This window comes from Dermacentor albipictus, chromosome 5, assembly GCF_038994185.2.
Source record: "Dermacentor albipictus isolate Rhodes 1998 colony chromosome 5, USDA_Dalb.pri_finalv2, whole genome shotgun sequence".
Taxonomy (NCBI): Eukaryota; Metazoa; Arthropoda; class Arachnida; order Ixodida; family Ixodidae; genus Dermacentor; species Dermacentor albipictus.
Genome location: NC_091825.1, coordinates 108152353 through 108167568, shown reverse-complemented (window position 1 = coordinate 108167568; position 15216 = coordinate 108152353). Strand labels below are relative to the sequence as shown.

The window sequence follows — 15216 nt, the reverse complement described above, 5'->3', positions numbered from 1 at the left end:
GGTAGGTCTTCTCCTGCATAAGATTAAAGATGAGGAGAAGCCTGCTTTCAGTGTAAACCAGAAGCCGTTTTATGGGCAGCTGGAATTATTAGAGGAAGGAAGTTAACTCACGCCGGGAATGGCAGCGGGACGTGCCTACCAGACGTTGCCGGCAAAATGGCGGCACGTATACCTCCAGGCGGGCGCATGGCACAGATCACATGTCCACATGGCCTTCTGTCTTGTGCTTCTTTGCAAGATATTGGCGCCTCTAGTAAGCATGTATAAAGTCGCGGTGCCTGTGCTTTTCGGCGAAGTGTTGGGGCAAACTAACGGCCGAGAAAAAGTGACGCGTGACAGAGCTTTCGAACTTGCGTTTTGTTGAGCACTGTCAACAACAAGCTGCTACTCCTTCGCAACACTGATCTGGAGTTGTGCCCGTTATAGCGTGCGGCATACAAGTAAATCATGAACTTTTACAACTGAAATGTATCTCTTTAGACCGAAGTTTAGCGTGTCTTTATGGATACTTGCGACCGCTGCGAAAGCTGCAATGGAAAGTTAGAAAAGGTCTACTCCAATCGCGTTTGTTCGATCATTTATTTTTTTCGATTATTGATTGATTTTTTTTCTTGTTCCACGTCCCGCCACCCCTTCTTTCTCTCATTTTTTCTTGACACAGTGCCCAGACTTTGAAAAATCTAATAATGTCGAGCGGTGATAAAAGAATTGCCTCCAGGAACAACCATGAAAGAAAAGGAAGTGCTTTCTTAAAACTAAGTAGACAAATAAATTAAAGCTAAGGTAGAAAACGTTTACGAAACGAAAAGTAGAACAATACGTTATGAAAGCATAACGTGCAGTCTTCATGAGAAAAAGTACTAAAAATAGAAAGCGAACCGAAAGTATTGAAAGTGGTACCAAAACAGCAGTGCAAAAAAAAAAATGAGAAAAGGAAGCTCGTTTATTTCCGAGCCTCATCCATATGTATGCTATGGAAATGAAGCAGCTGTAAACAGGGAACGCTGTCTCCCTCGCCGGTCACGAGAAGCTCACCGTATCGTAACGTGCGCTCTATTTTTTTCCCTGCGTTCTTTTTTTTTCTGAAGATAACATTTTGCCAAACAAAGTTGCAAGAAAGAATCCTTGAGAGGAGTAACGAGTGCTAGCGACGAAATGAGTGCTTCAAATCATTAGGTCATAACTACTATGCACAGAAAAGCCCCGTCTGTGTCCTTAGTACACCGGCCAGGCTCAAGCTATAATCACGGCTGATTCCTCAGGAGAAGTATTCATGGGCATTGACCTGAGCTAGAGTGATAAAAATGAGCAACTAAACGGAACACGCGTGAAGTGACTTAGTTGAACAGCTTTGTCACACGAAATTGTCGCAAAACTAACAAAGACTAAGGATTAGTGAGGTCTACGACAGTCTTTATTAAGTGAGGAGGAGGAGAGGGTGCGTAAGTTAACATGTCAAGTCTTCAATATCAAACGCGTTTCCCATGAAGAGGCCATGTCACTAAGTGCTTTAGTGCTGTAATTATTATATAACTTGGTGCTGCCCAATGGATTGTCACAAAAGGGAAGTCCTGTTCCAGCACTGCTCGTAAACTGAAAGTTATTGGGTGTTTCGTTGTTTAACTGATGGCTGATTGATTATTTCGAAAATGTTGGCATTGATCCCCGATTTTGTTTATTTTTTTAGGAACGCTGTACCTTATCGCTCGACAATCTGCATGTGGTATTGTTGCCATTCAGAGTCAAGCACTTGGAGACCCCGCTAACATTGCTGCTCCAAGACGACAACCTCGGAATCATCTATTAGATTGGCAATTACTTGTATGCCCTTTTTTAGGGTGAACGACAGGATTTATTTGACAACTTCAACTTCAATTTTTTCCAATAAAGCTTTTCTCTAATTTCAGGAATTAAGTCAGTGATTACGCAAATTCGAACTATCGACTTTGTCTGTCAGAACAGGGCTTTTTTTAGGATATCAATGTGTGAGGCAGTACCTAATTGTGTGTATTTTTGTGAGTGTTACTTCGCTGGGAGCTAAATCCTAAAGCTGATTCCTCTTCAGTGCTGTTCTACATTGAGCGGCTTCCTTCACTATTGATCTACCCGAAATTAGGATTGGCTGGTATCTGCTCTTACTTCTTAGTTCTTAGTTCTAGCGTTAGAGAGAGAGAGCAAATGATAAATGAAAGGTAGGGAGGTTAACCAGGACTGAGCCCGGTTGGCTACCCTACACTGGGGAAAGGAAAACGGAACTTCCTTGTAAATACGGGTTCTGCTTTTCAGCTTTCGTGTGGGTCATTGTGAATATTGTAGCGATATAAAACCTTTCTTCTTCTTATTTTAACCCTTTAATCTCCTTAATAGAATGCCAATATAGCGGAATCCACGATTGTGCCTGAAGAAAGAAAAGCAAAAAGGAAAAAAAACAAGAACACAGTTCGGCTTCTTTTTGACGTTTGGTCCCAACGGCTCCTAACATTCATTCGAATACAATCCCGCACCCGCTGAAAATCTTTTGAATCAGACAGAATAGAAATTGACACGACTAAGTAGTACCTTTATTAAAACACCTTAACACCGCGACGCACGCTAATCTCGTCCACAGCTGTCGGTATAGACATGTCAACGTGAAAATGAATTATTTATGCGACACAGATCTCGTCATTCACTCTAGAGCGACAAGGCGCGCGCGAAAGGCGCTTGCCTCTCTGCATGGCAAACGTAAGGTTTACGAGATATGCGAGACTTCCCACCTTCTGCGGCGCCCACGAGTTGAGGTGCATAGGCCCCGACTGCACTTAACCCCTGCTTGGCGACTATTCACTTTAAGAGGGAATGTACGGTCGGAACGCGCCTTCGCTTCGAATATAAGTGCCGCTGCTTTCCGCGGTTTATCATACCCGTGCTTTACACCGCAGATAGTAAATGTCATGCCACGTACGACACGGCGCGTTTAAGACGCTGTGAATGTCACACGTAGCGTGACATTCAAGAAGGTGCATTTACGACCAATAACAGTTTCAGTTAAATCTCTATAGCAACCATCCACACCCCGCGATCCCTCCACTACGCAGTTTTCGTTTTCGGCTCCCTAACTTTCTCTCTGCAAGTTACTTTTTTTTCCCCTAACAGCACCAGGTGAGGTGTATAGAAGCACGACACGTTCAAGCATTTTCACGGCCCCAGCGCGACGACGTGTAGACAAAAGTACGCTCGCAATACTTCGAAGACAAAGCAAAACAAAAATCCAATAACGCTATAGTACACATAAACCATGGATCAGCAATGGTACAGACGTCCTTTACGACACGCAACGAACGCGCAGAGCACACAACACGCCAGACGCGCAAATCGCTCTTCCGTGAGCTCCGCATACACTGATGCTGCTGCTCGTAAACCGAAAGCAAAAACGAACCCTTCTCTTTCATATGCACATTAGGTCGCTCGCGCGCCGGTGGTCTGGGGCGTCTCTCTTCTGTGTTATGCCGCGTAAGGCTCGCAGCGTGAGTCGGCCGCAACGGGGCGCTGGCGAACACACCGCGCCGCGGGCCTCGGAGCGCTTCGCTTTCACACGTGACGTAGGAGGATCACGTATTTGCTACCGTTTCTCGCGCGGTTGTTCCCGCACCGTTGCGTTGCGCTTACGCGACGACGTTCGCTGCGCAGGGCCTGAAATCTGCTGCGCAAAAACGGACGAAACGAACGAGCCAGCCAACCGCGGCGGACGGGAACCTAGCGTGCACAAGCTCGCTGCTGTGCCTTCCCCCCTCCCCTCCCTCTGCCCAAAACTCTTCGCGCGATCCGTAGGGTTCTCGCTTCTGGCGAGACAGAAACGATTAGAACTCTATCATGAACTGGCGATTGATTCACAGCGACAAACGGCAACAACACGGAGGGTGTGTGCGTGTGTGTGGAGGGGGGGGGGCGGAGGCTTTCATGCGCTCGCGATGTGTATGCGTATATATACCGACTGCGCTCCCTGCGCGCGCTTTGCAGACGACAAAAGAATGGAGGAGGGGTCGGGGTACGCGTATGAATGCAGCGAGCTGCGCAGACGACGAGGCTACTTAGCATCAAAATGGCGTCGACAAACGTCGCGCTGAACGTTATACGACCCGCTGTCGGGCAGGAGGTAGGCAGGTCTCGGAGAGAGAAAAAAAAAAAGAAATGTGGGGAGATGGAAGTGGGTGGCAGGCAACGCCTTTGGCAAACAGTGCGCACGCGTGAAGGATAGGTGCGCGCGGCACGCACAAAAGCGACGGCGCAAGCAACGGCATCGCGTTCAAGCCTCACCTCCTGCCGTTCGCGGCGATAGTTGCCGGAACGTATAGCGTGGAGGAGTGGGCAGGGATAAAGGAAGAGAGAAAGAGAGAGAGAGAGATAGTGTAGGGGAGGTTCAAAGAACAGGGAAGCTCAGTGGGGGGTTACGAAAATGCATAACCACAGCGAATTTTAATCCGCGGTTTTCGGCCGTGCGCGAGTCTGTATATAGACTGCGCGGATTCACCGCTTCATGTATGACCCAAAGGAAGAGACTCCAGAACTTACTCCCCTTTGCCTCCCCAGAGATACTGTCAGATGCTAGAGGGAAGGGGGAGGGGTAAGTGAAGGTGGGAACACTCGGCAGAGTTATAACTCCGCCCTGGGACTGCCCTTTGAGGCGCAGAGAACGTACGATTCATGCATGACGTTCATCATTTCCTCCTTTCTCTCTTTCGTTTCACGATGTGGCGCTCTACATATTTGATAACGCTTATAGCCACAGCGTTTCTACATCGCTGGTAACCTTGGGGAAGAGCAGTGCTGCAAGCGATGTGTCTTCTAGCTAAAGAGGAAATTATTTTATCTTTGCAGTGGTATGCTAGTAAGTGTAAACACAAGAAAAAAAAACAAGACCGTCATCATTAATAAATAGGGTTTGCGCCTCAAGGAAGTATTTTTCTCTGTAATTTTCTGTTAGTGATCTGGACTCTTGCTCAATAAAGCAAAATAGAATGTAGAAGGCAAGAAGACACGGTAAAGAGGAATGAAAAAGCCATGGAAGATTGACCACAAGTAGTAAACTCGTTTGTAAAACAAAATAGAACAACAGCTGCACTGACTGCGATGAAAAACAAAGTTGAACCAGGCCTTGTATGACTGAGTGAACAAGAGGGTTGGCAGGAGCAGTTATGTGACAGCGAGGGTAGCAAAAAAGTCTGATAAAGGTTACCGGACAGGAGAAAGCAATGCTAGAATTTCTGCTACCATATTCGACAACCGAAGTTTGGATTAGATTAGATTAGATAGATAGATAGATAGATAGATAGATAGATAGATAGATAGATAGATAGATAGATAGATAGATAGATAGATAGATAGATAGATAGATAGATAGATAGATAGATAGATAGATAGATAGATAGATAGATAGATAGATAGATGGATAGATAGATAGATAGATAGATAGATAGATAGATAGATAGATAGATAGATAGATAGATAGATAGATAGATAGATAGATAGATAGATAGATAGATAGATAGATAGATAGATAGATAGATAGATAGATACGCACATATCTCACATACATGCATACATACATACATACATACATACATACATACATACATACATACATACATACATACATACATACATACATACATACATACATACATACATACATACATACATACATACATACATACATACAACACCTCGTGGCCGGGGCGGGCTTTGCAGACGCCATGAGTGTCCACGAAGTGCAGGCTATCGGTTTCCAAGAGCCCTCTTCGAAGAAAGAAGCAAAAGAGGCGGAAGGAGAGTCTGGCGGGTCCCTTTCTCGGTCCTCCTTTTCGAATGTAAATACTGCGACGAGATCACGTCGTCCGCGCGCTCCTTCACAGCTCTTCCGACCGAATCGAAGAAGAAGGCTCGCAGGCCGGCCAGCCCCACTCGCTGGGGGAAGTTTTGCATACGTTTTCTATCGGGTATATACCCCCGCCTCCCGCATAGATGGAGCTGCCGGACAAGCTTACCGTTTTCTAGAAGCGCTAGTATAGCGGTTTACCACAAGAATGGCGTTTTTTTCCTTATTTATTTATTTTTGGTTTGTAAACGAGAACATACGCAAACCACAAGAAACAACGAGGTCGCAATGCTAGGTAGGTGGCATTCCTTCAGATGTGGAGGGTAACGTGACCTCGGCATAAGAGGCCGTGTGGGCGACGGTGCCAAACCGACCGCTTTCTAGGAAAGGAGCTTGGTGCGCGCGCTGGAAAAAGGTGAGAGAGACAGAGAGAGAGAGAGAAAATAGAAAACACTGACGTCTGCAAAAAAAGAAAAAAAGATAATATGGATATATAAGCTGTACGACAGCAAACTTGGACGTAGCAGACAGCATACGGTTTCAAAATCCGAAATCCGCGCTTGACCCGCTCCGAAACGTGATCATTGTTATGCTGATGACCGCAGGTCTTCTCTGAGTCACCGCCGCGTCTAGCATCGCGTTTCACCGTGATTTCCCACCAAGTGGACGAGCCCTCAATTGTGGCACAACGCTGACGCATCCATAGCGAACATGTAGAAGGAAAGAAGAGAAGAAGAAAATGGAAGGAGTTTTCGAGATTTACAATACTCTAAAGTGCTGTATTCTTTTCCCGCACGTCAGGTGTCAGGCGCGACGGCTACAAGTACTTTCGTTTTCGAAGTGTCTGTTGCCAGATGGGCTAAGATCAGAGCGCTTGGTTGTATGCGGGCAATTTGTGCACGCCGTATACTTCGTCTTACCGCCCCATGTCACTGACCTGGAACAGAAAAATCCACCTGGTATTTTGCCCAAGAAGCTTGAAGCGGTTCAGACGATGAAGTTTTTGGAGAGGGTGTCTAGACGCATGTTCAATATGAGGAAAGTTATTTGTAGGTTCCTAACAGTCGACGTGTCAGACAACTAAGTGATAAGTAAGCACTGAGGACGAATATTTTAGGCTGTATCTGCTGTGGTATCCTTTCCTTTAGGCTGTAGACACAACATGCCTCCAGAAAACAACAACAACAACAGCATTCACGCTATCAAAGACAGAAAGTTTGAAATTTTGCCGCGCCACAAGGAAAGGAAGCCTTGCCCGCATTTGTATTAAGCGTGCTTCAACCCAAAGAAACCCTTTATGAACCAGAGTTTGCTTCTTTTTCTTGCTTTTGTCACCTTACACACGAGTTGACTAATTTCCCTTTTGTCCCCGTTAGACAAGTATTGCGTTTCCCGTCCCTGTCGTGCTGCGGCTGTGCGCCTCCTTTTATTTTCTTTCCTCGAGTAAAATCAGCGTCGAATCGGGCTGCTCATCGGGCATGCTCGGGTTTGCGCAAGCGAAGCGCAAAAGTTGCGACCGGTGCTCAAGTTTTGCGCCCGCCGACAGAAAAGCGAATATCGGGACAGTCTCAGGAGTCGGTACAGGGTGCCCGCGTAGGGCGCGGTTAGGAAGGGGGTGGGGGCGACGTGCCGCTTAGACGCGGAGGGTGGGGTACATAGGCGCGTGGCAGCGGCTGTCACTGACGTCGAAACAGATGGCGGTCTCCACGACACGCGCTTCCCCCATCTTCTCTCCTCCCATAACACGCCGGCAAAGCGCCAGCGAGCCCGCCTTGTGTGGCTGCCGCCGGCAGCGGCGGGCGGGCGGGCGGACCGACTGACTGCCGACGCCGAACTGCCTTGCGAGCGGTTTCAGGACGCCGGCACGACGGCTCGCTAGAAAGGAAGAAGGCTACCGCGTACGCCCTCCTCTTCCTCGGCGTCTAATGAGGGGGCCGGACCGCGGGCGAGACCGCATGAAAGATGGCCGCCAGACGCCGCGCGGCGCCCGTTCCGTCCCGTTCCATGCTCGCACGCGCCCACTATGAGCTCGCGACCTCGTTATATTGCTGGCGGGGATGTCCCCTTCCCCCCTCCACCCCCCACACCCCCAACGACGAACCAACGACGGCAGCGGCGACGACGACGCGAAGCCGGTCCTCTTGCGTTCGGCCGCCACGCCAGAAGCATGCAGCCCGCCCTTGCCGACGCGGCGTGGGTTCCGTGGGTTTAGATTTTACGAAGAAAAAATATCTAGAGCATTCCTTTTTCTCTCTGTATTCGACAGGGGGCACCGCGATTGCTCAGCTACCGTGAAAATGATGCTTAGTATACACAAGATCTGTCTCATCGTCGTGTCTGTGGCTGCAGACGTTCTTGACGCGTCATCTTAAGACGCTTCATTTTTCTACATTACCGGTTTATATTTATCGTCATGCATGAAGGCCAGTAAGTATCTGCGCAAATGTACAGCCCCTTGGAATCGTTGCATTTGCAACGGAACATTTGATCGAAAGCGATCCATTTGCGTAGTAAGGAAGCCTTTGGAAGCAAGATGGACGGTGTTTAGGGAAATCCATGCTATGCCCAACACTCCCGCGCTGACTGAACCGCCATATATAGTTGGAGCAACCGTAGACTGTAGCGGAAGAGCTTCATGCGACTGACTCTGTGAATGACTGAGTCTATTACTTTTATTTCATCTCTTCCCCTTTCGTCCTCGCGAAGTTCGGGGTAGCCAACCGGGCACGTCCTTGGTTATCCTCCTTACATTTCCCTCTTCGTTTCTCTCTCTTTCCAGTGTCAATTTCTTCGGTGGCACTCCGTGTCCCTAAGCTACTCCTTCGCTACGCGGTGCCCCTACGCGTCGCCATGCGGCATTACAGTTAGGGCTGCCAGCCATTTGGCATTGTGTTCAGACCTGTCCTGGAATATATCCGGTTCCAAATCAGGCTATTTCGGGACAACAATTTCGCCCGAACGGAGGAACAGCGAGATTTACAAAACAGGACCCGCATTCACAAATTCCGGCACTATATTAACGCAGCAAGCCATCTTAAAGCACCGACCAGTTTTGCGAGTAATCGCTGCTTCTAGTGAGAGTTCTAGTTTCCAGGACACTTCACAGCCCTCAGCTGTAGTCTTGACCTACAAATTAATGGATGCTCAAGGGACACAACGTGCATAAATTAATGCGCTTTTCTAATCCGACATTTGTGTGGGATTCTTGAGTATACTACATCCCAGAATTTGCGTGGTTCTTCAAGCACATTTATTTACTAATAGGCTATCGACTCACCGATTTATAACGGATAGGTCTTGCAACTAAACAGAAGATCTGAACACGTTCTGAACTCAGCGACTAGTTGTGTGGTGCAACTCGTCCTTACTGTATGTTTCTGTAGGTGTCCAGTCTGCGTCTCTGTCTCGGTCAGGGACTATATGCGGACTTAATTTACTCCCTTAAGCGAACATCACTTTATATTTCCCGAACCTGTGATGTTTCTTGTAATATTTTAATTACTACTGTATGAAAAGGACCAGCCATCAGCAGGTTGACTAAATCTTTTTTTTATTTTTATTTCAAGGGAAAAAAAAAGATGCACACATAGTAAATCACCCGGTTTCGCTTGTGCCGACAGGCGTACACTGACTTCAGAAGGGACTCACTCATTTGTGAAGGATGCAGGATCGCGGTCGAAGCGAATTTGTTTCACGAGGAACATCCTGCAAGAAATGAAGATGTATGAATGTACGTTTCATCGACTGTAAGAAAGCATGTATAATAAAGTATAATTACCATGACACGAACCACCCTTTCCAAATTACAATCAAATTTATCATCAACCCTGCTCACCGCTATACGCGTACGTAACCACCAACGCACAGAGGCAAACACAGAGAAGGGCACCTTCACTTTCCGAGTATAATTCGTCACAAACTGGTCACTACTAATGCGAACGAGGGAAATGTTGCGCCATTGCCTCAAACTCACTCACTCACTCACTCACTCACTCACTCACTCACTCACTCACTCACTCACTCACTCACTCACTCACTCACTCACTCACTCACTCACTCACTCACTCACTCACTCACTCACTCACTCACTCACTCACTCACTCACTCACTCACTCACTCACTCACTCACTCACTCACTCACTCACTCTCACTAAGAGAATACCAGCAAACTTGAAAAAGGAAAAAAAAAAACGAGAGGCAGACATACACAAAGCGACAGGAAGATGGCTGGTGAGTGTACAGTGCACGCAACAAGGTGAAATCAGGAATTGACCAAAGGTGTTACACCATCGCAGCTAGAAGCGCTGCGCTTGTGCTTTTTCGCACATTACAGGCGGGAAGCAGAGGCCCTCATCTAAGCGCCGCCCCCCAACTCTGAGCTCTAACGACACTACCATTCGAACCTCGCCCCTGCACACCTCTGTACTTCTTCACGCGTGCGTGTGTGTCCATGCCGCTCTCCCTCACTCTCACCTACTGAAATCAGCTCTCCGCCCCCTCCACCGTTCACACACCGTCGAATTCTCTCGTGGCCAGATGTATTCACCGCAGATGTCCGCATATGAATGCGCGGCACGACGCCTCGTCGCGAAACAAATCGCGCGCTTTGCGCACGGCCATCAGCGAAGGCCGCCGATGGCGCCGCGTAGCGGCCGTTCCACCATACTCATCCCCTGTCACACACCCTCTCATATATTTTTGCTTCTTCCTCGTCGCTTACTGCCACAGAGCGAGCGTGCGCGTGCGTGTGCCTGTGCGTGTGACTGTATCGGGAGCGGACCATAATTATTTTAACGACGCCCCGACATGATTAGAATACCATTACCTCGGGATCGCCTTTCGATGGAGACAAGAGAGAGAGAGAGAGAGAGAAAGAGGGTGACAGCTTTTGTTTCTCCGCTTTGTTTTTTCTTGCGCATCGCGGAAGGGCCGCTTTGTATAGAGTTTGGCTGGCTTGACTGGCATATGTGGCGTCGAAAAAGCAATAGCAGGAAACGGATTCGTGAACACTCACAAAGATGCGAGTCACTCTTATCTTCTCCCTAATTAAGGGAGCGGGAGGGGGCGGGAGGGGGGGGGGGGGGGGAGGACAACCGCAATTTGCATCCAATGAACCCCTCTGGACAAGTATAAAGGCCAGGTGAGAGTTGCCTTCATTTTGCGCTCCCCGTGTATAAAGACATGGGCAGGAAGCTGTGGTTTGTAACGGTAAACTTGAGGTGGATACAGAGCCCTCGAAGGGCCCGCTCTGATTTAATTGTCAGCTCTGCAATTTGGAAGTGTGTTATCAATGTTTTTTGAATGATTAGTGAGACACTACAGTGCACCCTTTCGAGAACTTCGGCACACACTGTAATAAAAGAAGAAAAGTACGTGCGTTCCTGCTTTCAAGAAGACGACGGTGACACGGAAGGCAAAGCGCCAGTGTGCTAGAAATATCATGCGAGGAGTCTTTTCAGACCGCTAGAAAAAAAATTAATGTGTTCGTGAACACCTAGTCCACGGCCTTGATAATTGCGAGATATATGTGATTACGTGTAAACGCTGATGCTATCATATATTTCTCGCAATACATGCTTGACCTATAGTCATGCGCATATATAGCTCAAGATTGAATTCCACGTCCTTATTATTAGTCCTTTTTTTTCGTTATTTGGTTGTTCTAGGCGCATTTGGGTTTTCCGTTGATAGCTCCTGGGAGCGTTGTTAGGTTCAACCGTCCGAAAGTCAAATATGTATACAGCATCAGCTAAAGACTTTTGAGGAACATTTTTCTTTAATGTTTATGCTCCATAACCCGTTGACACTTTCTGCGGGGAGAAAGAATATGAACAGAGGAAGGTGGGTAAGTTAACCGGGAAAGCATCCGGTTGGCTGCCTTACATTAGGGAAGGGGGAGGAGAAATCGGAAGATGGAAAAGTGGATGTCTCCTGCAAAGGTGTGCCAACGAGGAAAACGTCCCGTGGTCAAATTTCCCTGTCCATCAAACTGAGAACAGTCACGCGGGTGCAGGTCACACACTACACATTCAGAGGCAGTGCCGCAGCCCTATCACAACTGGGAGGACCGTAAGACGAGCACGCGAGTAAAGCAGTAGGGTGTTGAGATCGTAAATACAGTTCCGAGCCGCCCTGATCGCGGCGACCGAGGACACTTCTGGCGATTCATCTTCACGCCATTTCCGCGGCAGAAGCGCTCGTGGGGGTGCGTGGGCGACGCGAGGAAGTGGGAACCTTTGTTAAGGGTCTCTACAGCTGCGGAACGACAGGGGGCGCTGGCGAACTACCAAGGCAAGCAGGGCTGATATAGATTCGCAAAAAGAAAGAAAGAAAGAAAGAAAGAAAGAAAGAAAGAAAGAAAGAAAGAAAGAAAGAAAGAAAGAAAGAAAGAAAGAAAGAAAGAAAGAAAGAGGAATCGGCGTCTGTCCCCCCTTCAGTGCCGATGCTCCGGGAGATTTCCGTGACTGCGGGCCACTTTGTGGTTCAGGGCCACTCTATCTGAGGATCAGCGCGTCACTGTGGTGCGGATGCCTGCCTATAGCAGTGCGCGGTGTTGTCGTGGGAACTTCGGAGTGCAACGCAGAATGTCACATTGAGAAATGACAGTGATAACGCGTGCATACGGACGTCAGCGCTGGAGCAGCCACCTTGTAGGATATTACATGTTGCTTGATCACTGTACGATCTCATTATTCTTGCTTCTTTCTGTTTTTCGCAAGATATCGGGGAAGACAAACTCGATAGAGTCGGTTTGTGTGTGACCGCAAACACCTTTATGCGCTATGGCCAATCATTTAGGATATAGTATTTGCAACGCACTCCAATATACACGTACTGAATTGTACTAAAAGTGAAGATAAAAGAAGAACCATCAATAAACAAACAAGCCCAAAGGCTATCACTCCTTGATAAGACCAGTGGAGATGCTCTTTAGTGTATGTTTCGGGGTGGCTTTGCTGCAGCCCACATGAACAACTGGTAGCAGAGATACGATTACGCTACCACCAAGCGGTGGACAGAGGCCACGACATCGTATTTCAGTGGCTACCTGGGCACTGCAACATTATTGGCAATGAAAGTGCCGACAAAGCTGCCCGTGAGGCACATGGTGAATGTGAAAGCGCCTCGATACCATTGTCGAGAACGGATGCAGTGCGGCCCCTCAGCAGTCTTGCCCATATTTTTACTCCAAGGAAATGGAACACATTGGAGTTCACCAACCGGCGCCTATATTCCATGGACCCAAACATGAGATTACAACTTTTACGTGGTTTTAACCAACGGGAAGTGGCGTTACTATGTCGCATGCGAGTAGGGGTTTGTTTCACAAACACCTACTTATTCCTAATTGGAATGGTGGGCAGACACAATTGCAGCGTATGTGGTGTCGAAGAAATGACCAAACATCTCCTGTGTGACTGCCCCACCCACGAAGATGAGAGGAGTGCCATTCGGAAAGCTTTGGGGCACTTAGACGACAGGCCTTTCACAGAGGAGAATATCTTGTGCCCGTGGCCTCGTACGTCTGCTATGTGCAAGGCCACAATGGCGCTGGTGCGTTTCTTGAAATGCACCAGCCTGTATGACTACCTGCGACTGACTCAGCGATGAACGCCTGTGTGTAGCAGTGCAAACTGCCAACTTCTTTCTTCCTTCTCCTCCTTCAATCCCCTTTCCGCCTTCTACAGTGCAAGGTATCCTACCGGGATCATCTCCCTGCCTTTCCTTGATGAATTCTCTCTATCTCTCTCTCTTACTGACTGACCGTTGTGTTTCGACCGCTAAGAGTAGGTCCTTCATTTTTAAATGAAACCGTTTGTCTAAGCAAGGAGTTAAGTTCGACCAATGCGACCACCGTAGCAAGAAGTCACCGAGACTTCCAGTCCGTGCACCACAAGGTTCACGTGTGTATACCTCCGGGTTGGGACGGTCATCGTTTAGGGCTGCTTAACGTGTGACGGGGTAGGGGTGAGGGGAGGGGTTCCCAGCAGCCGCACGGACAGACCCAAGTGGTGGTCAAACAATGGTCGCCTCTCATCTCATCGCTCATACGGAGCCCGATACAGCCGCCAACAGCCGGCGCCGGCGCTCCGCTCTTTGTGGTTTCCGTGACACACGCAGAGAGATACACAGTGGTGCGAAGCGAAGGATATAAAGGAAAAGCAAGGAGAGAAAGAAAGAAGAGACAGAAAGAAGAGATACAACCAACGAAAGAAAGAGCCGGGAGGAGTGGGGTCATCACTGCGGGGACTCTGCAGCGATCACAGTTGCTGACGCTTGTGCCGCTGGCGCGTTTGTTTGCGCTACGCCACTGCGCCGTTTGGCGGTCCTTTTTTGCTGGGGGGGAGAGGGCAGTAGCCTACGTAGCTCCTGCGCGGCCCACGCTAAGAAGGGGACGTAAACAGATGGAGGGAGTCCGGATGTGGATGGCTTCCGTGGAGAGGAAATTAAACACCCGAGAGCGTCCATTTCCTTGCCCACTATGGGATATATATACGAGAGGGTGGTCGGCGGCGGCAGCGGTCAGCCGGTCTAGGCTGCTTCGGCTTGCCCTTGCAGCGCTTGGGCGCGGATGGGTTGACCCTGATTGCTTCTGTATAGTCGTCCTATGGGGCGTTATTGCCTGCTCCCAAGAGCCGGCTGGGGCTATCAATGGCTGCTTTGGACTCGCTTTCGACGCTGTTTGCGCAGTGACGCTTTGCGGTCGGCTTGTCGGGCCGCTACTATTCACAGGAATCAATGAAGCAATCAGTGGATTCTTGGTTTGCACTTCGCGTACGTGGGTGTGCCTGCGTGCGTAAGCGCACGTGTGCGTGTGTGCTCACGCGCGCGCATTTGCGTGCTTAAAACGCGCGTACATTTAGAACGCGCGCGTGTGCGTTTGTCTGTGTGTGCGCAATATGTGCGCACGTTTGTACGTATTTTGTGTGCCTGCACGTGTTGTGAGTGCGAATGTTGATGCGCTGGCATGAGAGTAACCGCTAAGATATCACAGAACGTGTCAGCTATGTATGGCAATGCGAAGTTTCTTGCGTTTTTCGCTGCTTCGATTCGCAATGAAGGCACGCTCTGATACGTTGAAATGCACGCATGTATCGGAATTAAAACTTTTGTCAATAGTAAATGGGCCGTTTCTTCAGCAGGTTCGGACTTGTACATAACGAATTGCATTTAATTAGTTACTTGTAATGAAATACTTTTTGGGTAAACTCGTAGCATAACGATTCCTTTATTTACTAAACATACGCTCACTGTAATTAAATTACCTTTTATTTCAGTAACCAATTACATGTAACCAGTCACATATTTAGGATACGCGAAATGCTGGAAGTAGGCTTTTCCACACTATTAAGCTGCCCTCC

At 48.3% G+C, this 15216-nt stretch overlaps 1 protein-coding gene across 13 annotated transcripts in view; it reads right to left on the bottom strand.

The window, feature by feature from the left end:
* LOC135897135 (uncharacterized) overlaps positions 1 to 15216 on the bottom strand; it is a 771735-nt gene that overhangs the window by 61240 nt on the left and 695279 nt on the right. For all 13 annotated transcript variants that reach the window (XR_011514566.1, XR_011514567.1, XR_011514565.1 and 10 more), the window contains one exon: positions 9503 to 9559. The gene's annotated coding sequence lies outside the window, so the exon portion shown is untranslated. The remainder of the gene's footprint in view (positions 1 to 9502; positions 9560 to 15216) is intronic.